Source organism: Neovison vison, chromosome 1 (assembly GCF_020171115.1).
Source record: "Neovison vison isolate M4711 chromosome 1, ASM_NN_V1, whole genome shotgun sequence".
NCBI lineage: Eukaryota > Metazoa > Chordata > Mammalia > Carnivora > Mustelidae > Neogale > Neogale vison.
This window is the reverse complement of record NC_058091.1, coordinates 104553274-104579671: the sequence shown is the minus strand read 5'-3', so window position 1 is coordinate 104579671 and position 26398 is coordinate 104553274. Positions and strand designations below refer to the sequence as shown.

The window sequence follows — 26398 nt, the reverse complement described above, 5'->3', positions numbered from 1 at the left end:
CAGATTCACTTCTCCACAGGTCCTACCTTTCAGAAAGTGGTTGATTTTTCTGTTTCTAGAATTGGTGCTCTTCTCTTCACTCTCCTTTTGGATTTGTACGTGTTCAGAGTGGTTTGATAAATCCTCTAGCTGATCTCCTGCTACCTGATATCATCTCAGCCTGCTACTCCTTCACCATCCTGAATCCTCCCCCTATTTTATCAATTTTTAAATATAGCAAGATCTATGAGGAATAGCAAGAATTTTTGAGGTTGGCTGAGAAATTCATTTTAATTTTTTAAGATATTATTTATTAGGCACTCCGTTTTAATATGAATAGAAATAAGTTTACTTTGCATCTCAAAAATCATTAGTTAAAATGCAATCTCTCTATTATGAGATGTTTGTTATTGGTTCAATGTCACTAAGCTGTATAATTATTTGCTTTGTGTGTTTTTATTTTCATACGCATTGTTATTGCTTTGTAATGTTGATTCTAATACAGTGTTCATGTTTGTAAATAGTATCATTTTATTTTTCATGATGGTTTTTTCAGCATTACAGAAAGAATTATGGAAACCATTTCTACCTGATTCATTCTGCATTCTAGGTGCTCCATGAGTTTGGCATTTGTGATTCTAAACAGATGGCAAAATCCTGTAAAGTTCACTTTTAATAATTTCCTTCATACTAGCCTGGTTGTACATTTTTAGGGGATAGCACAAGTTATCAAAATGTTACTGTCCTTATATGCCTGCTCATTACTTAATAATGAGCTCTTCGTTAGAAATCACAAAGTGAAGAACTGTGTGGGTAAAGGAAAAAATGTACAGCACTTTAAAGTGATATCTGTACTAAGAGACAGATGTGTTTGTTTTTGGAAAACTGGAGATAAGGCATGTAGGTCTTAGTTTTCTTTGCTGCAGATTTTTTTCCCTGATTTTTAAGAAGGTGAATTTTAAAAAAGCAAACATTTTGGACTTGCACTGTGTAATTAACAGTTAAACAAATATCCATTTAATAATACATCAATGAAAACTAAAATCATCTTTGTCCTTTGTCACATTTTCCTGTGTTTTCAACAAAACACAGGATTCATGTTATATTTGTATATATATTTGTATATATCTATTGTAATTCTACAATTAGCAATCAAATTTTAATTATACATTTTTGTTGTAATTTTTTCAATAAAACATTTCACATATAAGTTCAAGAATCAGCTATATTAGAAAAGTTGTTTTAACTTTAAAGAAAGATTTTGACTACTTTATAAGTAGATCTCTTATAAGAGGTCCAGAAATTGCTAAATTTTATATAAAGTTCACTGCACAGATTAAAACCTCTACTTTCTTATTATGTGAAGTTATGACTTTTATTTTAATGCACAGTGATTGATAGTTTATCTGAACTACTTTTGAGAAAAAATTATGTAAAGGCAGAAGTGTCCAAAATGACAGGTTTTCAAGTGAGAGTTTATGAACTGATGCCTCTTGATCTCCCTGCCTCCTGCTCTGTGCCACTGTATAACATTCTTACACTACTGCAGTTTCTAATGTCTCCCTTAAGCCTTGTCCAATATGGTTCCTGTCCTGATTTTTAGCTTCTATACATTTTTGTTCACTTACAGACATTGTCACATAGTTTCCATGTTACAATTTTATTTTGCCACGCAGTTATTCTTTGGGATTTTTAAGGTAAAGCTATAAGCTTCTAGATGACTGAAGTTATACTTTAAATGTAGCAATTCACCCAAAACAAAAGCTGTATTTCAGGGGCGCCTGGGTGGCTCAGTGGGTTAAAGCCTCTGCTTTTGGCTCAGGTCATGGTCCCAGGGTCCTGGGATCGAGCTCCACATTGGGCTCTCTGCTCAGCAGGGAGCCTGCTTCCTCCTCTCTCTCTCTGCCTGCCTCTCTGCCTACTTGTGATCTCTGTCAAGTAAATAAATAAAATTAAAAAAAAAAAAAGCTGTATTTCATCTATGTAGGAAGAGAGAGAAATCCCCTTCTACAGGCTTGGTGTCATAGGGCAGGGGGTTGCTAGTGAGAGAATGTTGACTCGCAGTTTTATTCAGAGGCCTGCTATCTTTATCTGTTTTCTGAGGTTGAGAGTAATTATGATGACAACAGTAATGATTGTACTTAAGTAACTGATAGGCCATGGCCTTTACACCTTAGGAGAAGGCTCTGAAGGAGAAATCCTCACCGTATTGCACAGAGGAAGAATCTGAGGCTTGTGAAACACTGAACAGTTTGTCAAATGTCAAGTCATAACTACCAGATGGCAGATGCGGGACTTAATATCAGATGTGTTCCCCTCGGCAGAGCTTGTGTTCTTCATCTGCTATTGTGCCATTAGAAGAGCCCTCGGTACAGAAATCGTTATTTATTACTTTAAACTGGGAAATTTTAATTTTTCAAATGAAGTTTCTTCGATGCACTATTATCCTATAGAAACTTTATGTTTCATTAGTGTGGTTTTCAATATTGCTTTTCATGCATTCTGAAATTGAATTTGAGGGAAAACAAAAGTCTTTAGCAAAATACTCCTTCAAATGTAGGCTAATTTTTGTCAGTTTTGGCTTTAGAGGGTTAACATTTGATGCTAATCATCCCCTAAATCAGACACTGTACACTACGTAGCTGTGGAATTCTCTGTATTGATTTAATTAAAACTTACAGACTTTTAATAAAGATAATAACCATAACAGTTAACTGCTGGACACTGTGGTCAATTCTGTGCATGTCTTTAGATGATTTAGGCTTAAAACAATTGCTCTTAGGTGATAAAAAACCTGAAGCATGTGATACTTTTTATTATATATTGCTGAGACAGGTTATACCCAGTTAAAAATGTTTACTTATTTGCTTTTGGTGACCCTGAATGAAAGTGATATTTTGTCCTAAATGAGAACTTTTATGATGAAGCAAATAGTAAAATTCTGTGATATTTCAATCAAAACATGTTACTTTTTCAACTTTTAATTGAGGATTTCCATATCTATATATGATCAGTGCTTGACATTTTTTAACATAGAAAATTAGGAATTCATTTCTCTCTGATATTTTTCTTTACTTTTACAGATCTCCTCTACTCAACTTTGCCATTAAACAGTGGAGCTAGCACATGTATATTCTAATTTTATTTTTTCTCTAATGTCAAAAATGCCTTTAAAAGTATGACAAATGTATGAAGACAGAAGCTTTCTGGGTTTTGTTTTGTTTTGTTTTTTAAACATATGATTGAAGGTTTGACTTAAAGAAAAGCTTTGCCAACTGATTCTGCATCCCCTTTTCAGTTACAAAATTACTTGCAGTGAATTTTAGTTGCTATACCTTAAAGAGTGAAAGATGTGATGTGAGTTTGTTCCTTGTTAACATACCTCTATGTTTTAATGGTTTTATTCAGAATGTTAATTACACTCTACGTTTCACTTTCTATTTTTGATAGGTAATAATTAATTCAACAAATTAAAATTGCATGAGAATATAAGCATAAATAAAATGTGGTCTGTGGCATCAATTATCATACATCTGATGAGTTGAGCAGAGAAGTAAGTTCACGCATAAATTTTAAAAAACAGATAAAGGATGCACATGACAAAAAAACAAAACAAAAAACAAAACAAAAATAAAATTTAAAACCCCACAAAAATGTAAAAGAGCTTTGAACAACAAGCTTTTCTCTGGCATGTTGATGAATGGTGGCAGAGTTGAGTGGTCATGAGGACTGTCCCACAGGTATAATTATAAAATCTGGACAAAATAATAAAAAAGAAATTATTTAAAGGCACTTGGAGCTTTGTAAAAATAAGGAGAAGCTGCAGGATAATTAATTCTCAAAATCTGCAACTATAAGGGAAAAGAACTGTTGTGTTAGGAGCTCTCTTATTGAGAAGGGGTCCTAGCTCCCATGGCTAAAGGGAATAGTGGCAGAAAACTGCAGTATCATGTCAAGGAAGCAATTCATTTTTTTTTTTTTAACTTACATAAATTTTATTGTGGTTAATATTGCCTGTCATCACTTTTTCCATTTCTTTTTCTTTCAATGTTGTCATATCCTTGTGTTTTGGTTGGGTTTCTTGTAAGGGTTATGTTAGGGTAGCCAATGACGTGGGTGGCAAAGAATTGCACAAAGAATAGAATTAGCAGGACAGAGTTTATTCACTCTCCAAGGGAGGCATCAAGAGAGATGTCTGTTAAGCTGAGCCTTTTAAGGGGTTTTGAAGGATATGGGAGGGTTGCACCTGTGTGCATGAGGAGGGGAGAGGTCTACTCTGGCCAGGAGAGCAGGAGGTAGCAGGTTTTTGAGCGGGGGGCCTCTGTCTGAGACTTGGGAATGTGGGTTGGGGTCAGGCTAGAGAAGAATATGTTTTGTAGTTGGGGGTCAGGGTAGAGAAGAGTATGTTTTGTATGCCCTACTTTTTCTCAAAAAGTAGGGCACCGTGACCTAGGAAAACTAGAGTTAGGGCCAAGCACTGACACCTGTGAGTTTTATCTGAAAGCTTGGCTGGGGAGGGAGCTTTAAACAGATTCTTTTCATATCACAAAGCTGGATTTTTTTTTAACTCAATCTGACAACTTCTGCCTTGTAATTTAGGATTTATATTATATTTATTGATAGATTTATACTAGTTTCATTCTTAGTTATCTTGATTTGTTTTACTTTACTCCATTTCTTTCTTTTTTGTTTTCTTTGAAATTTCAATTAGAATTTTTTATTCAGTTTTTCCAAAATATGTTTGAAAATTATATATTCTATATCAAGCTTTGTTACCTTTGAAATACTTACCATGCCAATTTACAGGATAAAGTTACTATTTTAACTCCACCAATAAGCATAGAAGGAATTAAAAACACCTCAATAATGCCTCCTAAATCTATATTTTAGTTCTCTGCATGTATGCATGTGTTTGTATGGGCACACATGCTGTATTCTAAGCCATGATTTAGGCATTATTATTGTTGCTGTTGTTATTTTTATATAGCCTGTGTCTGATAGATTTGCCAGTATGCTTACTTCTTTCACTGCTCATTTCTCGCCTTCATTTTGAGATAATTTCCTCCTTGAAGTATATTTTTAGCAATTTCTTTGGGAAAAATATTGAACACTTAGTTTTCAGTAACCTGAAAATGTTTATCCTGTGTTTCTTCATGCAAGGTAATTTTTTGCAGATATAATTTTAGATGGACAGTTTTCCACTCTCAGAATCTCAGAGTCATCATTGAACACCTTTCTGGACTCCCCTGTTACCTTGAGGAAGTCTGTGTCAGTCTCACTGTCCTTCGTACAGAAGTGATAATCTTTCATTCCACTCTGGCTGCTTTTTCAGGTTCTTTTTTTCTTTTTATTTCTCTCTCTTTTTTTTCTTTTTTTGCTCTTTTACAATTTCACTACTATATATTCAGGATGAACTTCTTTTATTTATCCCACATGTGATTCGTATCATTTCCTGGAGATTCTCAACCTTTAGAATATTTCTTCTTCCTCACTATTTTCTCCTGTGGACCCTGCAGTTGGATATAAGCAAGGCTGTCTCATTCTATATTTCTCTTAATCTTGTTCTCAAATTTTTCATCTCCTTGTATCTATGTGTTATATTTGGTATAATTCCTCCAGTGTCTCATTATCTTTTAAGCTGTGTTTCATTTTTTAAAATTGACATATGACTAATATACAATATTGCATTAGTTTCAGGGGTACAACATGATGATGCTATATATGTATATATTACAAAATGATCACCACAATGAATCTCATTAACACTGTCAGCATATATAGTTCCACAGAATTGTTTTTTCCTGTGATGGGAACTAAGACCTATTTTTTTTTTTAAGATTTTTTTTTCTTCCAATTTATTTATTTTCAGAAAAACAGTATTCATTACTTTTTCACCACACCCAGTGCTCCATGCAAGCCGTGCCCTCTATAATACCCACCACCTGGTACCCCAACCTCCCAGCCCCCCCCGCCACTTCAAACCCCTCAGATTGTTTTTCAGAGTCCATAGTCTCTCATGGTTCACCTCCCCTTCCAGTTTACCCAAAAGCACATACCCTCCCCAATGTCCATAACCCTACCCCCCTTCTCCCAACCGTTTTTTAAGATTTTTTATTTATTTATTTGACAGACAGAGATCACAAGTAGGCAGAGGGACAGGCAGAGAGAGAGAGAGGAGGAAGCAGGCTCCCCGCTGAGCAGAGAGCCCAATTCGGGGCTCCATCCCAGGATCCTGGGATCATGACCTGAGCCGAAGGCAGAGGCTTTAACCCACTGAGCCACCCAGATGCCCCTAAGATCTACTTTCTTGCCAACTTTCAAATGTGAAATACAGTATTATTAACTAAAGTCACTATGCTGTACCTTACATCCTAATGACTTATTTTATAACTGGAAGTTTGTATCTTTTGACTCCCTTCACCTGTTTGGCTCAACTACTGTCCCAGTCTGTTCTCTGTTTGACAACAATCAATCTGTCCTGTTTCCATGAGCTTGGTTTTTGTTGTTGTTGTTTCTATTGTTTTAGATTCCACATATGGATGAGATCATATGGTATTTGTTTTTCTCTTTCTGACTTATTTGCCATAATGTCCTCAGGGTCCACCCATATTGTCACAGATGACAAGATTTCATTCCTTTTTTTAAATGCTTGAAAAATATTCTATTATATACATGTACCACACTTTCTTTATCCATTCGTCAATTGCTGGACACTTAGGCTGTTTCCATATCTTGGCTATTGTAAATAATGCTTCAGTGAACATGGGGTACATATATCTTTCAACTTAGTGTTTTCACTTTCTTCAGATCAAAATTCAGAAGCAGGATTACTGGATCATATGGTAGATCTATTTTTAATTTTTTAAGGAAGCTCTATACTGCTTTCCACAGAGTCTGCACCAATTACAATCTCACCAACAGTGCATGGTGTTCTTTTTTTTCTCCACATCCTCACTTGTTATTTCTTGTCTTTTTAATAGTAGCTTTTCTAAAGTTGTGATCTCTCATTTGGTAGTGATTTCCATTTCCTTAAAGATTAGTGACGTTGAGCATCTTTTCATGTATTGGTCATCTGTATGTCTTCTTTAGCAAAAATGTCTGTTAAGATCCTCTGCCCATTTATCAATTGGATAAATCAGCTTTTGTCACTGAGTTGTATGAGTACTTTATGTTTTTAGATATTAATCCATTGTTTTGTATATGTCTTACAGATATTTTCACTGACGGTATGTTGCCTTTTCATTTTGTTGATGGTTTGCTGTGCAGAAGCTTCTAAGTTTGATGTAGTTCAACTTGTTTATTTTGGCATTTATTGCCTCTCCTTTTGGAGTCCTTCCAAAAAATCATCATCAAAACCAATGTTAAGTAGCTTACTGCTTGTTCCTTTTAGGAACTTTATGGTTTTGGGTCCTATGTTCAAATCCTTAATCCATTCTGAGTTCGTCTTTGTGCATGGTTTAAAATAGTGTTCTAGTTTCCCACTTTTGCATGAGGCTGTCAAGTTTTCCTAACATTATTTCTTGAAAACTGTTCCTTCCACATTGCATATATAGGCATACCTCAGAGATATTGTCAGTTCGGTTCTAGACTTCTGCAATAAGGCAAATATCACAGTAAAGTGACATGAATTTTTCAGTTCCCCAGTGCATATACAAGTTCTGTTTACACTATAGTGTAGTCTATAGTGTGCAATAGCATTATGTCTAAAAAATAATGCACATATCTTATTTAAAAATACTTTGATAAGAAGTGCTAACTACCACCTGAACTTTTTGAGAGTCACGATGTTTTTGCTGGTGGAGCATCTTGCCTGTATGTTCATGGCTACTTACCAGTCAGGGTGGTGTGTGCTGAAGGTTGGGGTGGAGGTCGCAATTTCCTAAAATAAGACAATAATGAAATTTGCCATATCAATTGATTCATCCTTTCATGAACAGTTTTCTGTAGCATGGTTTTTGACAGCATTTGCCCACAGTAGAACTTCCTTCAAAACTGGAGTCAGTTCTCTCAAACTGTGCTGGTGCTTTACCAACTAAGTTTATGTGATAGTCTAAATACTCTGTTGCTAACAATCTTCACAGCATCTTCACCAGAAGTACATTCCATCTCAAGAAACCACTTTCTTTGCTCATTCTTAAGAAGCAACTCCTCTTCCATTCAGGTTTGATCATGAGACTGCAGCAACTCAGGCACATCATCAGGCTCCACTTCTAGTTCTGGTTCTCCTGCTGCTTCCACCCCATCTGCACTTACTTCCTTTCTCTTGAACACTTAGAGGCCACCTTAACTGACCTAAATTTAACATTACTATGTTTCAGAGAACAAGGAGCCCCAAGGAGAGGGGAAAAGCCTGGATTGGCTGGGCAGTGGAGCAGTCAGAACACATACAGCATTTATTGATCAAGTTTGCCATCTTGATATGGACATGGTTCATGGTGCTCCAAAACAATTAAAATAGTAACACCAAAGATCACTGATCACAGATCACCATAAAAAATGTAATCAAAATGTAACACAGAAACACAGAATGAACTAAAGATCTTGGAAAAATAGCCCCAATAGGCTTTCTGAATGCAGAGTTACCACAGACCTTCAATTTGTTAAAAAACAACAACAACAACAACAAGAACAACAAAAAACCCACAAAAAACAGAGTATCTGTGAAGCATAATAAAATAAGGTTTTAAATCAATGTTCTCCATTATGTTTATTGCCATAGTTACATGAAAAACTAATTTACATATTTTTTTAATAAAAAAGGTTAAGTCAGAGGAGAATAGGGCTAGTACCATGAATGTTGTATTATATAATCAATACTAATAAATATAAATGCTAGCTTGGTGAAACTTCCAGAATGCTTGTTATTTTATTCCCTGACCACATCTGGATGAAATTATTCTCTCTAGGGTGGAATTTTAGCTTAAATTAATATGTTACTCTTCATTTCATAGAAGTTAGTAGATTTCTAACCTCCAAATATTATTTGAAATGATAATATGTTGGATAAGATTAGTCATCTAGTAAAATTACCGGGTAATTTCTGGGGAACCTGGGTGGCTCAGTTGCTTAAGCAGCTGACTCTTGATTTTAGTTCAGGTTGTGATGTTAGGGTCATGAGATCAAGCCCCATGTTGGGCTTTACACTGAGGGTGGAGCCTGCTTAAGATTTTCTCTCTCCCTGTCCCTCTGCTACTCCCCCCCCCAAAAAAAAACTATTGGGTAATTTCTTCTTAAATGTAATTTTGTTTTATTGTTATTGTCTTTATATTTAAATCTTTTGATAAATTTTTAAAAAATATTTCACAAATATTGTAAAATATTATGAAATATTGTGAAATTTGAAGGAAGCTACCACTTGGAGATAGTACTTTTAGGATAGACAAGGACTCTTGCCTTAATTTGAATAATGAATACATGCAAAGGAAAAGAAGTTGGAAAATCAGTTGAAAAATACGTGTAATTTAGCCAAAAAGTAAAGGGATAATATTTTATATACATTAGGTTTACCTATGAAAATTTCTGCATGTAAGCAGATGGTGGGATGTAGTAAATATACTAAATTCTCAAAATGATTTTGTAAAGTGCAGGAATTGTGAAATCTTAGCTGTCTTAGTTTTCTAACTTGTGTAAGAGTTATTATCTTAAAATTACATCATTATAGAATCTCATGTTTCAATTTAATATATAGAATATAAAATTAATAGAAAATTAAATTGTAAGAAATTTTACCTTTACTGTATCTCCTTTCTGTTATGACATTTGTGACTAAAGTGTAATTATAGAAAAAGAACATAAATTAAATGGGTCTTTCATGATAGCTGTTTCTATTACTTTCTTTGTAATTTTATTAAATCAGTGAATTTTAAAATTTCATTGACTTTTATATTGATGAATTATATACTATAATTTAAATTTTAAAAAAAAATTTTCAGATAATTTATTTTACAACAAAAAAATAAATGTCATATATAATAGCTTAAACCAGAAAGATGCTTTTATAAAAGAGGAAAGTATGATTTGATTTTATATTATTAATATAATCATTCTAGATAGAAATGGTAGAAAAGATTAGTATTATGATATTTCATTAGTAGATTTTAAGAGACATCAGAAAAGTCCCCTAACACCAAGTGAATAATAGATGTTAAAAAAAAAAAAAAAAAAAGCTTAGCTCTTTCTTTATCCCTAATTTTTAGCAATAGCAATGTACCAAGAAAAGCACTCACATCCCATATAATCCTATTGCCTTTCACACATGATCCATCTTTAATAATAGAAAATTTTGGAGACTCATGAGGAAAAATATCAAACACCTTCATTTGAATTAAAAGAAAAAAACTGCTGGTTCGTAAAGCTCATAAGGGAAACTTAATAGCAAAATGGAATGGTTTCAATAGCCTTCCCTGCCTGAAAAAGGAAAATGCTCTAACTATTCGGTAAACGCCTTACAGAGATCAGGGAGCATTACATCTCCTGTGCTTCATCTAAAGTGACTACAGTGCCATAACGTGCTCAAATTTAATTTTCTCTTTGATCTGCTTTGCAAGTTCACTAGCTTCTTTCAAATATTTTCTCAAATAACCTTCTTTCAGTAAAAGCCTTGCCCGATAATCCACCTCTCTTCAAACTCAGTATGAAATAGATGTGTCAGTAGTAAGCACAAAGACGTTTGAAACAAAATCCAATAACTTTTCACTCCTGAGATTTGTTCACCCCGGTGTCATTTTAGTTCATCTTCTGTGTATGTCATTCATGTTTGTACAGATTGTCTTGGTCGTTTCTTGTCCAAAGGCCAAATTATTCCCCTGATATTCAACACACTGAATAAGTAATGCAAACAAAATCTATGAATGACTTGCATTAACATTCAAAAGTCAGTGTGTTTACCAACTGTCAAAATTTAATCTTATTAAGACTGTGATCAATTCTACTACCGCTGAAGCTTGCTTTGTTGCTGTTGTAAATCTTGGCTTTCTGTAATTTTTTTTTCCAACCTGGGCAATTTCAAGTTTGCATTTTTACACTACTTTTTCAAGAGGAATGCTATTTTGAAAAATATTTTAATTTTTCCAATATATTCAGTGTTTCTAACCAGAGCAGCACAGTAAGTAGAGCCCCAATATGTAAAACAAAACAAAACAAAAGACAAATGATTGTGAGACTCTCAATTTTATACCATCAGCTTAAGAAATAGATTTCCTTAGTGATCCTCCATTCCCGGAAAATAACATGTAACCTATTTGATAAAACTCTGGGTATACTTGATGGTGTTTAAACTTTAAACCAGAGACTACTGACCCATTAACTCCACTAATTAGGCTGAAACCTAATTTGCATGTTCTTTAAGGACTTTGCCCTTGAGTTGCTCATCTGCTTTTACATTTCACTAACCATTTAAATTGTCCTTCTCAAGTAAGGTGACCAAAACACAATAAGCTACTCCAATAATACTGTGACTAATGCAAAAAAGAAGGCCTGCTTCTCAAATTCTCAAACACCATACATCATTCCTCATACATAAATGTTGTTACTTTTCCAACCAATATTCCTGGTGACGATTTGTTTAAGTTGTATTTCTCTGTATGTCAATTGAATATGTTTCTGCAGAACTTAAGACAATGTAACAGTTTTTTGTACTCGCCAAACTCATTTTTTATTTTTGCCATTGAAGCACCATGCTTTCCCAATTTTGAATCATTTGAAAATTGTTAAGTCTGTAATTGAACATTTACAAAGACACTGATTAAATATCACAAATCTGTATGATGCTTGATTTGATACTTTCATCTCTCTTTCCTGTCCTCTCATTCCATACCAGGTTTATATTAAGTTCTCTTCCAGTTTCATTTGAGCATCTGCTGTTGCTCATTCTTTTAACAACAGTGTCATTATGAGGAATGGTTAAAAGGTTTGCATGTATATTCCAAATCTAACCAACTGATATTTTGTTGGAATCAGTGTTGAGAAGGATTCTGAGGTTGCATTTGAGCTTAGAAGAAAAAAAAATCTAAGATCAAGGAGTGATGTTTACTGCGCTCTGTAACTGGGAAGATGGTAACATTTTTGCTACATGTGTGCTTTCATTGGATCAGAAAAAAAAGGAGTTTTTCTGATGTTCTTAAGCTAGAACTCACAGTAAGGAGTATGTTTTACATCATGACTCAGTGCACATGCACACGCATGCAACCACACACACACACACACTTCTGAAGATGTCCCTATCTAAATCCTGGAACCTGTAGGGATGTTACCTTATTGACGCAGTAAAGGAGATTTTGCAGATGTAATTAAATTAAGGATCTTAAGAGAGAAAGAATAAGCTGCATATCCGTGGGGCCCAATCAAATCACAAGTATCTTTCTAAGAAGTAGATAGGGGAATCAAAGTTAGAAAAAGTGAAGGTAAAGATGGAATGAGGAGATGTTAAGGTAGAATCAGAGGTTGGAGATCAGCTTTGTAAAGGAAGAAGGAGGAGCCACAAGTCAAGGAATGCAAGCATGCAAGCATCCTTTAGAAACTGGAAAAGCAAAAAAAAAAAAAAAAAAAAAAATTCCTCAACTGAAGTGTCCAGAAGGAATAGAGCCCTGCTAACACGCTACTTTAGACTTATGAGCTCAACAACTATAAGAGAATAAATTTATATTGTTTTAAGCCAGTAAATTTGTGATAATATGTTAGATCAGTAATAGGAAACTAATACAATAATGTATAATTGAAACAAAAGTTTTACTGGATGGTACTTAATAGGTGTGTGTGTGTCTGCGTGTACCACCTTATCAAACGTTAATATAGGACATGTTCTTTGATATTAGTATTCTATTGTATTTATTCTATTTCACTTTTTAAAGTGTCAGTTGAAACTCAATAAAATAATGTCACTTACCTGTAATGGGTCTCGACCTGCAGTTTGACAAGCCAATAATCAAAGATCTGCACTTTAAAAACATTGGCTCACATTTATTTTCTTATTTTCATTTTTGTGACAAATCCTACAGAATCTAAAGATTTATTATATATCCTAAGTTCTTTATTACAAATCCATAAATTCTACCACTTTTAAAAAATATCACCATTTATTCAATGTTTAATACTTGGCATTCAGTATTTCTGCTTATAAAACTGGACTTTCAAAATTGCATGTCTCACTTTCAAAGCGTATCTACTATAAATGCAAATTATTATAAATCAAATCATTAGGTCCAAATGATGCATTTACTTATTAAAAGATAGCTTAAAGTATTCATTTGCACAGAAACCATGCTATACAATGACTTGGTAGTACCGAACAAAATTATTATAAACTTTAGATTCATATATCATATATTTTTAGTGAGAGTTAAAAACTACTTCCTTTCTAGATATTTTAATTCTTTCTAGCCTTAGTTTGCATTTTGCCCGTACTACAACTTACATCAGCTATTTGGGCTCAGCTATAGTTTTATCAATGCTTATCTTGTTTCTGTCTTTGTCATTAATGAGAAAATAATTTGTTTATGTCCTTTGATTTCCACTATAATATAAAGAGCATTTAATCTTTAATTTTGTTTTTGCTTTTAATAATAAAAATAAAATGTTTTCTATTTTATTAATATAAAGATTTTGTCAACTAGACACCATAACAAGTTTGAAGGGCAGAAAAAAACTAAAAAAAAAAAAAACCACCATAACTTTACATGATTTAATAGGCATATTGTGTCGGGGACCGCCTCCGGCCAGGAAAGTCCCCGCCATTACAAGATGGCGCTTGGCTCACTGCCAGCAAAATATGCTGCAAGTAAACAACGAACTTTCTGGTGAAGCTTGCCTAAAGGAGGACATGGTCATTGGCTGTTTCAAATTTAATCAGCATAGTAACAGGACTCTCATTGGCTCTCCCCATTGATTGGCCCCTTATTGGTCACCTTGTTCACTGATTGGTCATGTAAACGTATATAAGTGTGTAGACTTGCGGAAATAAAGAGAGAGAAGATACATCTGAACCGGGCTTCTTGTCGTCCTTGCGGGTCGAGGGCGACAAATGGTGCCGGCACCCGGGAGTTGTTAATGTGTAAGTAAACCTTGCAAGGAGAAAAACCGCAGGTAAGCGGGGAAGGAACCACGATTAAAGTGGTGGCAATCTTGTACAAGACCGCAATAAGAAGCGGGGCGGCCATAGAGCCGGGATTTTATTCCGCGGTAAAGCGGGGAATAAAGGTCGACTGAAGTATATGTGCGTAAAAAGTCAGTGTGTTAGTTAGTGTCTTTAACGTCCGCGTCTGTTGTCTGTGTGTTCATAACGGGATCTGAAGTATCTAAAGTGCGGTTAGAAGGGTCTTTAAAAGACCTGCTGTAAGCCAATGGAACTCCACTAAAAGCAAAAACTGCTCGGGCCTTTTTGAATACAGTGGAAAAGGCGGCTCCATGGTTCCTAAATGAAGGCTTGCTAAACATACCTCAATGGGACCACCTGTGATCCAGGGTTTGGCCCATGTGAAACCTATTAATGCCTCGGGGCCATATCAACCTTTGCCATTGAGGACCTGGTGCAACAGGCGAGACATCATAAGCTGTTCCATGTGAATGCTTTAACTCTTCGCCTCAAATTTAACATAACAAAAGCACAGGCACGGGACATAGTAGTCTCCTGCAGAAACTGCTTGACTTTACTACCTGCACCGTCCTTGGGGGTTAATCCTAAGGGTCTGTTACCTAGTCATATATGGCAAATGGATGTCACACATGTTTCAGAATTTGGAAAGTAAGACAGATAATGGTCCAGCCTACACCTCACAACCCTTTAAAGCCTTCCTACAACAACTCGATTTTCAAAATTTCACACGAGTACGCGTGTGCAACCAGCTTCCCTCCCAGAGATATTTCAAACATTCAGCAATATGTTCCAGTTTACCAAACAATGGGCTGGCACAATTGGTCTTCTTGTCCTCCTCCTTACTGGCATTCTGCTTCTATTCAGAAAAGTTCGCCAATGGAGAACACAGCAGCGAGAGCAGAGCCGCGCTATAGTACAAGCCCTTTTGTCAATAGAGGCTAGGACATCTCCCCAGATATGGCTAAGCATGCTAGATCGGTAGTCAAAGACGGGTAAGATCAGTAGAGAAACATACCAACCTAAGACAGGACAGAGATCATCGATATCTTGTGTCTGATGACGGGTAAGGATGTTTTCTGCTACTGACGACCTAAGACAGGCACGATCTCTGCCATAAAACAAAAAAGGGGGAGATGTCGGGGACCACCTCCGGCCGGGAAAGTCCCCGCCATTACAAGATGGCGCTTGGCTCACTGCCAGCAAAATACGCTGCAAGTGAACACCGAACTTTCTGGTGAAGCTTGCCTAAAGGAGGACATGGTCATTGGCTGTTTCAAATTTAATCAGCATAGTAACAGGACTCTCATTGGCTCTCCCCATTGATTGGCCCCTTATTGGTCACCTTGTTCACTGATTGGTCATGTAAACGTATATAAGTGTGTAGACTTGCGGAAATAAAGAGAGAGAAGATACATCTGAACCGGGGCTTCTTGTCGTCCTTGCGGGTCGAGGGCGACAATATTGTCTTTAAGTGGCTTTAAAATTCAGTTTGTTTTAGTATTATCAAAACCCTCTTGGGCTAAAGATTTCTTTTCTTTTTCTTTCTTTTTTTTTTTTTTTTAAAGATTTTATTTATTTGACAGAGAGAGATCACAAGTAGGCAGAGAGGCAAACAGAAAGAGAGGGGGAAGCAGGCTCCCTGCTGAGCAGAGAGCCCGATGTGGGGCTTTATCCTAGGACCCTAAGATCATGACCTGAGCTGAAGGCAGAGGTTTAACCCACTAAGCCACCTAGGTGCCCCAAGATTTATTTTCCTATTTGAGTTGTTGTCTGAAATCAATGCAACATGCAGAATTTAAAAAAAAAAAAAAATGTAATTTAAGCACTTTAGAAACTCATTGTGAGATTTAAGGCGGAGTCATTCTTTGGGGCAGATAAATACAACATGTGCCTAAAGAACAGGAAAGGGGTATAGGGAAAATATCTTTAAGTTATGTCAACATTTTTGCTTATAATACTAATGCTTGTTCACTCACCCTAATGTGAATGAGTCCAGTCATGTTCTAGGTGTATTTTAAGTTTAGTGTTTTTCTTTTAATTAATCAATACTTTCAAATTGATCTATAATTTGTCTTAGTGCAAGACAGAATTTTAGTCAGTACAGATGCATAAATGTAAGAAGTTTAGAATGAAAATAAATGAGATATAGTCAAAGAAACGTAGATTTTGGGATGCCTGGGTGGCCCAATCCTAAGCCTCTACCTTGGGCTCAAGTCATGATCCCAGGATCCTGGGATCCAGCCCCACATCAGCGTTGCTCAGTAGGGAGTCTGCTTTTCACCCTCCCTCTGCTGCTGTTTGTGCTTTCTCTGTCAAATAGATAAATAAAATTAAAAAAAAAAGAAAAACAAAAGAAAAAAGAAACATGGCTTTTGGAAATATGACTAAGTCTAAAGCTGGATAGATATAGTTAAAAAAATAAGTATGTACATACATGTTTATATCTAAAGATAGGAAAAAATTATACTTACATGATTAAACAGCAATTGGTATGATTTTGAGGTGAGTTTTTGGGGTAGGAGATGTCAAGAGGAGGAAAGGATGCCGATTTACCCTGTAGTCTACAGATTAATTTCAAGGGGCATCGAAGTTTTTATTTCCTTTAGAGCCAAGGTGGCCTGTTTAGTTCTTGGCATGAATTTGGAAAGCACAAGACAAAAGATAAGACACACAAACCAAATGTATTTAACAATATTCCAGTAAAGATGAGCAAAACAATGTTTTCTGGAACTTCTATAAATGTAATTTGGTTTAATACAATGACCTCAAGAAATAAAAGTCATCAAAGAAATTAAATTTCCATTCGGGGAAAGAAACCTCTTGTCAAATTGGCATGTGTGGCCCACTTGGTTTTGTTCATAAAATATGCAGGAAATTAAGTATTATTTAAAACAAAAATATATTTTTGCTTGAGGGAATTGGGTGCGTTCCAGAAACTTTTGACTAGACTCTTTCAGGAGCATAAGGATTAGCAACAAATATATTATGGGTAAAATTTTGTCAATGAAGTATGATTACAAAATAGTTGTTTGAAATACTCATTCACTGAATTAATCCAATTGCTTTTCACTCATTAAAATTGCCTCAGTGAAACTGCTTTAATGAATTTTTACTTCAATCACGGTCTTTTAGAATGCTTTAAACTTCAATGGGTCTCCTTCATTCAGGTTTTGAATTTAATATATTGAAGAGAAAATATACTTCATTTCAATAGTGCCACTGTAACCATATTAATTACACTGATTTAATCTACACCTATAATTCAGTTTTAAAATTAATTATGATTACTATAGCTTCAAACGATTTGAGTTACTTTGTCAAACATTAGTAAACCAAACATATTGATTCTAGTTGATCTGAGTCTCCAACTTCTGTGTCCAAAGCATTTTTCACAGGCATTTTCAAGAACACCTAGTGCCTCCTGAATGTGCTCTGGTCATTTGTCTGCTCTCTAATACTATGCATGTCTTGTGGGAAAGTACTCTTCATCTTTGGAGCATGGCAACTGAATGTCATTAGAGCTTAGGAAAAGAACATATAACCTGGGTTGGGAGTTAGCTGGGAGAAGGCCCTGAGGGAACATCCTACAGACTCAGTGATAGATGTTGTGTCTAATTATACCCTAAAGAGCTTGACTGAAGATTAGGAGGATTCACAGCTAGTTGAACCCTCAGAGTGCTACTTGAACAGATTGGTGTTAAATTGGAGGAAGGTCCTAAATTGAGGCAAGATAATTTTACCAGTGGACTTAGATGGGAATGTCAATATTGCGCTCACAAAATCTGCAAGAAAGAGAGTTTGGATGAAATGTTTAGGACAAACAGGTATAGATACACTTGAATGAGGTTCTGCAGTTGACTGATTCTTTCAATCAAATATTTTTAACAACTAATTTCAAAATGTCAGTGATGTTACTTCTGAACATCAGTACGTGCGAGGTGTGTATCAACTACCGGTTCAAGAGGGGTTAAGGGTGGGTCGGCCTATGCTGGCCAGTATTTATGATCTTTTCACCCAGGACCAATAGGATGATAATTAGTTTCTTTCTACTGTGATTTAAAAAAAAAAAAAAAAAGGGTAGAGAATTTTAAAAGCTGCTTTTTTTTTTTTAAAGATTTTATTTTATTTATTTGACAGAGATCACAGGTAGGCAGAGAGGCAGGCAGAGAGAGAGAAGGAGGGAAGCAGGCTCCCCACTGAGCAGAGAGCCCGATGTGGGGCTGGATCCCAGGACCCTGAGATCATGACCTGAGCCGAAGGCAGAGGCTTAACCCACTGAGCCATGCAGGCGCCCCTAAAAGGTACATTTTAAAAGGAATATTAGCAAACTAGAATTCATCAGAATGAATCCAGGATAGCAACAGGTGTAAAAACATGGTTCAACTTAGAAAACAAATGATGGAAATGTTTTAGGTTAAAAATATGTGTGTGCTGAGGCGCCCGAGTGAGTGGCTCCGTCAGTTAAGCGTCTGACTCTTGATTCCTGCTCGGCTCATGATCTCAGGGTGGTGAGATTGAGCCCCACATTCAGCTCCGTGCAGAGAGCAGATGGCAGGGTGCAGGGAGAGGTGAGCAGACAGGGAGGGAGAAAGAGAATCTTAAGCAGGCTCCATGCCCACCTCAGTCTGATGTGGGACTTGATCCCACCACCCTGAAATCATGACCTGAGCTGAAATCAAGATTCAGTTGCTTAACGGACTCAGGTGCCCTGATGAGATACTAAGGTTCTATGTGACTCGAGAGTAAAAGTAAGTAGTGGATGGAAGTTTAATTTCTAGATTTCAACTCCATTTAGAGAACTCTGTAAGAAATAGGGGTTCCTTGGATTGGAAAAAGTTACTTTTTCAAAGGGAAAACATTTCCATTTTGTGGTCTACCAACCATTCTTTGATATACTACAATTCAAAATATAAAGAGAATAGTTTTCTAATAAGAAGTGACGGGGGCTGGTGTATGGAGATTTTTAGCAAACTTGATTATAAAGACATTTAGGAAAATAGATACAACAGCCAAATATCCACTTATAGCAGAAAACTAAATTGGATATAGCGATATTTAAATAGTGATTTTTTTTCCTACTCATTTCAAATATATAGTGTCTTCATCAGAGTCCTGACATCAGTGTCTTCACTAGCCAATTTGGGGATCATCTAAAGCTTTCCCTAGCACCTCATTTTCATTCTCATGTAAATTACTTGTGACACAGCACTTTCTGAACCTCTAATTAAAAATTTCATCCCAAATCACAGATACCATTTTATAAGGCATTAAAACATTTTTAACATCTGTCCTGTAAGCAGATTAAACATGATAGCATTGCTTTTGAAAATGATCTTTAAAAAAAGTGTTTACATAGCCAATTGAGGTGTCATATCCCCAGAAACAATTACACTTGTGCTCAATTCCTTTGTCTCCTTTCTTTTTTAACCAATATTATTAGGCAGCCTCTAAGTATCTTAAGCTAGTATGCATTGATTGAAGTCTTTACAGACTAATGTACATTTCACAAACAGCAGGTGGTTTTTTGTTTCAAATGAAGCAATTGCTAAAGTCCCAAGTAGGAGAGTTTGAAAGACATGGGTTTAAGGCATCTCTCCATTAACAGATAGAAAACTGATAGGGAAAGTGGTGATGAGTCAACTTAACATGAGACAGATACAGAATTTTGTAAATTGCCTGCTGATTTCTTTCCTTGGCGCCACGGTAATTAGCATTACCCTCCTCACGCACCCACAGGTCTCCCTCCCTAGGTTAGAGAATTACAGTCCAATTCCCCAGTGATTCCTACAGGGCCTCTACACTCAGATTCCAACCGCCTCTTCCACCTGAGATCATGTTGCACTTTTCACACACCCGCCTGGGACCACAAACCTGCCTGGCAGGAGTTTTTGCCGTTCCTGGCAGAAATGCACGCTTTCCTGCTTTCGTACCTATAATGGTGGTGATTAAGTCTGGCCATCTAAGTTACTGTCCAAACCCGAACACTTTTGACATGAAAGTACTTACTAGGGGCGCCTGGGTGGCTCAGTGGGTTAAGCCTCTGCCTTTGGCTCAGATCATGATCTCAGGGTCCTAGGATGGAGCCCCGCATCGGGCTCTCCGCCTGCTTCCTCCTCTGTCTCTGCCTGCCTCTCTGCCTACTTGTGATCTCTGTTTGTCAAATAAATAAAAAAAAATCTTTTTAAAAAAAAGTACTTAATATTAGCTATTAGGCAAAGGCAATAGTGCAAACCTGGACTCTCTCCCAGGGCAAACAGGGAAATGAGATTGCTGTGGTAGTAGTGCTTCTTCTCCACCTACTCCCTGGCATTTGCAAATCCCAGCCATCCTTAAAGCCCAGCTGATTCAACACTGCTTCCATAATACTTTGTAAATTATGAAAGTAGACATTAAATGTATTGAAAAGTAAAGCAAAAATAGTCACTTCAAGTTTGAATTACTCGTTTTCTAATATTTTGCGATAGTAGCAATTTTATCCTTTGAAAATTGAACAATGACCACCATTCTAATCTTCCTTCTCAATTAATGGTATCTTTTTGCATTACATTTGACTACTTTCACAAAATTCAAGGACAAAGCCTCTCTTCCCCCAAAGAGGCAACATGTCCCTGTGCACTTCAAAAATCTCTCTCATGCTTTCAGTCTTTACGGTACTCTGACAAGCCCTCTGTTGTTTGTCTATGTCTTCCACTTCACATCTCATTTGCCTCCACTTTGCACTTTATTCTCTATTTTAAGCAACACTGGCTTGCTTTCTGCTTCACACATGCCAAATTTTTCCTGCCTGGAGGCATTTTCTTTTATTCTTGACTGTGCCCACAATACTGCCTTCCTCTCTCTTCAGCTCTGTACAGGCAAGCACCGTATCATTATTCAGTACTACGCTCTGAGAAGCCCCTTGACTCCACCCTATCCTATACTCTGCCCATCCTGGTTCTCCCACCCTTGTCTTTTGTTTTTCTTTATTGCACTTATAATGTAATATATATTGCAGTAATTATATATGTGTGTATAATATATAATGTAACATATATAGTATATACAACATATGTGTATATGTGTGTGTGTGTATGCATGTGTCTGTGTGTGTGTGTAATTCTTACATCCTTTTGTTATTTCACTTCTTCCACTAAAATGTAAGCTCAGTGAGCAGACAGGCCTTCGTTCCTGCTGAGTCTGTATATTGGAACTGTGCTCCTACAGCAGAGGGGCTCAGGAAATATTGCTGAATGCATACATATGCCCAGGAATAAAGTCACTTAAGTTTTCTTCTGACTTCTATCACATACCGGAATTATTTTGTAGAGATGCTTCATCTGTCCCTGTAAATAATGAGCTCTCTATGGTCAGAGTCTACCCAGAAAACTCATTTAGCAGTGTCTTCTCATGAAGATGCATTTTAAATGTTTAATAGGTAAATTAACATATATGTTAGTAATTATTTAGAGCACAACCATCAGTGCAATCTTCCGAAATACTTATTTTTCAGAAAAAAAATCAGTTTGTTTCAAGCGGAGAATGACTAGATTTCCTTTTACCAGAGGCAGCCTCTAGAATAAAAGTAATTCACTGTCAATGCCTTGTCATAGAGTCCTGAACAAGATCCTTAAGGCAGGGGTGGCTATAGCCTTGGAAACTCCTCTTTGAAGAATTAAGAATTCTTGAAAATTAAGGCCTCATTAGAATTCCTTATTAGAAGGTCTTATTAATATTCTTGTGAACACTCAAAGTGGGAACTTGTAACTTACCTGGTAATTTTCCTTCAGCATGCTAAGAAGTTTCTTGTTTTCCGAAAGCCATTGCCTTCCCACTAGCTTGTTCCTCCAGTAACAGGCTGTGAAGTAAACAGCAAAATATCCTGCAGCTCAGAATCCAGCCTCAGGCTTGCCTTACTTCTTGTTGTGATATGGGATAAGATAGGATTATCAGTGTGGGTTTAACAGTTACCATTGAGCCAAATGTTTGAGTCAGTTCATTCCCTTAGATTTTGTCTGGCTTATTCAAAGTATTCAAAGAATCCTTTGTTTCCTTAAAAGTCAAAATGCAGATAATGTTAACCCATTGTGAGGTTTAAATAGATCTTAGGTGAGTGAACCGCTAGTATACTTCCAGCACATTGTGGATGGTCAAGGTATGTTCTCCTCCGCCCCCCCTCCCACCTCAGCAGAGTCTAAGTAGCAATGTTAGCACCAGGACAGCAAGACAATCGAATATATACCCTCACTTCAGAAAATGATGCATGTGGTTTTTTGTGGTTGGAGGACTGGAGGGCAATTATAGCCCTCCCATCCTTGATCTGTGTTCTCCAGATGTATCTACCATTGCTGAGTGCCACCACCAAGGACACATGTGCTATTGGAGTAGCAATGGCAGGAGGAGGGCCATGCTAATGATGAAGTCTTAGAATATAAATGAGGTTCGGTGGGGTGAGGTCCAGAGCTGATGACCAAGAAAGAATTCTTGAGACATCTTTGGTGTAAAACGGTGGTTTATTAAAGCAGGGGGGACAGGACCCATGGGCAGAAAGAGCTGCTGCCCCAGGGCTGTGAGGAGCGGTCCATTATATGCTTGCAAGTTGGGAGGGGGTTAGGGATGGTGTAAGTCTCTAAGGAATTTGGGAAGGAAGATTTCCAGGACCTTGAGGAGCTAGCTATTGTTGGGAAAAAGATTATTCATTAATGGTAATAAAACCTTGTGTGGGACCCTTTAGATATGTATCAGTGGGCCCTATACTTGGGAATGTTTGTCAACGTGTATCTTGGAGGGTTTAGAGATAAAGTTTCTGTAGGAATTGTTAAAGTAGACTTACAGGATCCTGGTTAGGGTTAGGGGTTGGTCAGGGTAGAATTGCCCTTTGCCTTTAGCAAAGCCTCTGGGTGGAGGTAGTTGAGTCCCTAGAGGAATGTCACCCCACCCTTCTCAAGGGCTTGTTAGTGGGTAAGGAAATTCAATAATTTTTCTTCTGCCTGTTTCCCATATCACTAAGAAGAGACTTGATTGAAACTTCACAAAGTCTCTTAATATTTTTCTGTATATTATCTTATCAGTGTTACAGGACAAACCCTCATTCTTTGAACTACTATGATTCCAATTTTCCTGTCTGTTTATGCAGCATGCAAAGATGTTTGCTGGCATGGAGTGAAAAAAGACTGAATCTAAACCTCATTTAAACATAGGTAGGTGGTGATAAAAGATTTTCAGATAATGACATGAAAATAACACTCATAAGTATTAGTAAGAGAGGAGTTCCTCTCCTGGAAAAGCTCTTTTCTGGGTGAAATGAGACAAGAGATGCACCAGCAAATAAAAAGTGGTATGAGGAGCCCACTCCAGATCCATAGCTCTTCCTTTCATACATTTTCTCTCAAAAAAAAGTGATTTCACAAATTAAAAAATAATTGCAGTAGGGCTTTGCACACACAAGAGAAATTTTGTAGTGGCTTCGGTATTGAGGCAGATCGAGACTCATGGCTCCAGCCCCTTTCCATCCCTTGGCTCCCCTTTGCTCCAGCTGAGGCCAAGGAAAGACCAAATAGCCATCCCATTTGACTAAGATTAGATAACAAGTCATTGCTCCTGCTGAGAGGAAGAAGGGGACCAGATGCCCAGTCCTGTTTGAATAAGAAAAGAAAGAGAAACAACCCCCTAGGTGATTTAGCACTCTCCTGACCTACCTCCACCTGGATGATACTTCCAAGTGAAAGGGCCATTTGGCCTTGAGAGACTGGAAAAGCCTCTGGTCCTTGAGAGACCTCAAAAACACCCTATTACCATCCTCCATTGCCTGTAACCACAAAAACTCACTCCTAACCCTGTCCGGTGCTCAGTCTTTGGGAACGATCCCACTGAGCCTGCTGGTATTGATAAGGCTGTGTTCTCCCATCTCTACGGATACTATTTGGGTTTCCTCGGTCACCTCAGATTTTCCGCAACAATTATCACATGTCCGAGTTCAGATTCTTGGTTGAAAGAATCATGCTTGAAAGTTAGTCACAGAAGGGTGCGAGGATGCCCTTCCTCCCATGTGCTCTAACCCTTACATGTCTGGGTGTCTCTGGCGCTGGATTTGTATTTTCCAGCACTGATAGAACATTCCGTCAGTCTGTAAAACAAAGCAGAGATGAACTCTTCCGAAAAAAATGTTTATAAAATTAGCATTCACTCACTACCACTTTCCTCTGAGACATTATCAAATTTTATTTTTCTAAGACAGAGTGAGGGACAGAACGGGAAAATGATCATGTGATAAGATATTGCAATATCCAGAAATCAAGTTCCTGTCCCCCATTCCCCCTGGGAAGTATTTGTTATCTGTGCAACAGAAAGCATAAGTGTTCATTTGATTAAAACAATTAATACAAAAGCATATAGAGATTACATATCTTATTAACATTTAGATAGGATTTAAGAAGCATCACTTAAGTATATGCTGCCCTCATCTACCCATGCCCCTCCTATCTCTCTCTGTCTCTGTCTCTCTTTCTCTCTCTCTCATACACACACAGATGCCTACAGAAAAACATACTCCATGTTTAAAAGATCCACGGATCAAAATATTCTGATGGGGGATTCAGTCAATATTAGTAATATAATACCAAATATTTACAATATAATATTATTGAGAAGTTACTGTTGAGAATCTGTGGAGCATTGAATCGTCTCTGCATTGCTGGTTGTGTGGAGTCTGACCTGAACCTTGCAAGAAAAACACAGGTCCACAGGGCTTTGAAAGAGGATGATGATTTCAGAGAAAGGTGAGGAGGGTTTTTTAGTGATTGGAAAATAATGTCTGCAAAAAGGATGCCCGAAGATGAAACATGAGCTAAGCCAGTGCCGGATTAGAAAGGTCTGCGGTGCCTTGTTGCAATTGTTGAATTTTAGGTAACTAGGGTATCAGCAGAGGGTTGTAAGCAGGAACTAATATGATCTGGAAACCCTTTCTTCAGAAAGCTAAAAGTGGCAACAATAAATATTCTTCTGTTGTAATTTATTGACCTTGAATCTATGCTGTAAATTTGGATGCCCTTTCACACTGATATCAGGTATATTCTAGTCAGTGGTTAGCCACTTTATGGGTCCTAATGGTGTTTGCTTCTCAGTCTGGTCGCTTGATGAACAGCATAATGCATTTGTTCAAAGTAAAGCCTTGCATAGCATATCTTCAAAGGCCAAATTGATCCATCTGCTGCCATTGCATTTCCAGTGGGCAACGTCGGCACAACTCCACGGGAACTTCTTCAGCAACTTTTATGGCCTTTTTGTTGTCATTCTTGTTTTCTCTTCTCTGGCTATAGTCACTCCAGCATCCTAGATCAAAACCGTTTTGGTATCTCTTTGTCGTATCCTCTATAGACACATCTGGTTGCACAAGATGTCTTCCCCAAAACTGATATTCCATCTCTAAATTTTCTTTCAGAACCAAGCAGTTGGCCTGTTGCTTCCTGCCAACTGGGCTACCCTAGTATTTGGTTTTCTATTACTGGTTGGCGGTGATGACTTGTCCTTTCAGGGTCATGAGGCTTGGAAGCAACTCTGGCAATATCTTGCTGGGTAAAGATGGCTTTGCTGAGGTCCCCTTGTCTAACTCACTAGTTGTCTTCACTTCTTCATTGGTTCATGGGCTTCTTTTCAGCGCACCTTTCCTCCTGGGTCCCATTCTAAATTCAAATGATGCCAGTCTTGGGCTTCAGTAAGCCTTTTTATCTTTAAGAATGACTCTTCTTGAAATGGAAAACAGAATATAGGTACACCGAGAGTCAGCATACTAAATAACGTGATTTATGAAATATTCTCCATCTTTACCCACGTTCTTGCCAAACAACTTTTGTTTCACTTATTGCTCTTTTTAAAAAATATATTTTATTTACTTGAGAAAGAGAGAGAGAACAAGAGAGAGCAGAAAACATAAACAGGGAGGTGGGGGAGGGAAGGGCAGAAGCAGACTCCTCACTGAGCAGGGTCCTGAACCCAGGACCCCAGGATCATGACCTGAGCTAAAGACAGACACTTAACCATCCAGGCACCCCTTGCTTATTGCTTTAATTGGAATATATTCAGAATTTTTATTTATATATTTGGTTTTTTTTAAAGATTTTATTTATGTATTTGACAGAGAGAGAGAGAGAGAGATCACAAGTAGGCAGAGAGGCAGGCAGAGAGAGAGGGGGAAGCAGGATCCCTACTGAGCAGAGAGCCCAACACAGGGCTTGAGCCTACTACCCTGAGACCATGACCTGAGTTGAAGGCAGAGGCTTAACCCACTGAGCCACCAAGGCGCCCCATATTCAGAACTTTTTAAGTCCAATTCTAGACTAATGAGTCCTCTTGAAA

At 37.1% G+C, this 26398-nt stretch overlaps 1 protein-coding gene and 1 long non-coding RNA gene across 2 annotated transcripts in view; one reads left to right on the top strand and one right to left on the bottom strand.

Annotated features, from left to right (window-relative positions):
• LOC122909464 overlaps nucleotides 1–21920 on the bottom strand; it is a 37498-nt gene extending 15578 nt beyond the window's left edge. Inside the window, exons 1-2 of the long non-coding RNA XR_006385144.1 lie at nucleotides 21817–21920; nucleotides 7812–7858 (exon numbers count right to left, since the gene is read on the bottom strand). This is a non-coding gene — a long non-coding RNA (uncharacterized LOC122909464). The remainder of the gene's footprint in view (nucleotides 1–7811; nucleotides 7859–21816) is intronic.
• Nucleotides 1–26398, top strand: part of KHDRBS2 (KH RNA binding domain containing, signal transduction associated 2) — a 574896-nt gene that overhangs the window by 259632 nt on the left and 288866 nt on the right. The window lies entirely within an intron of this gene.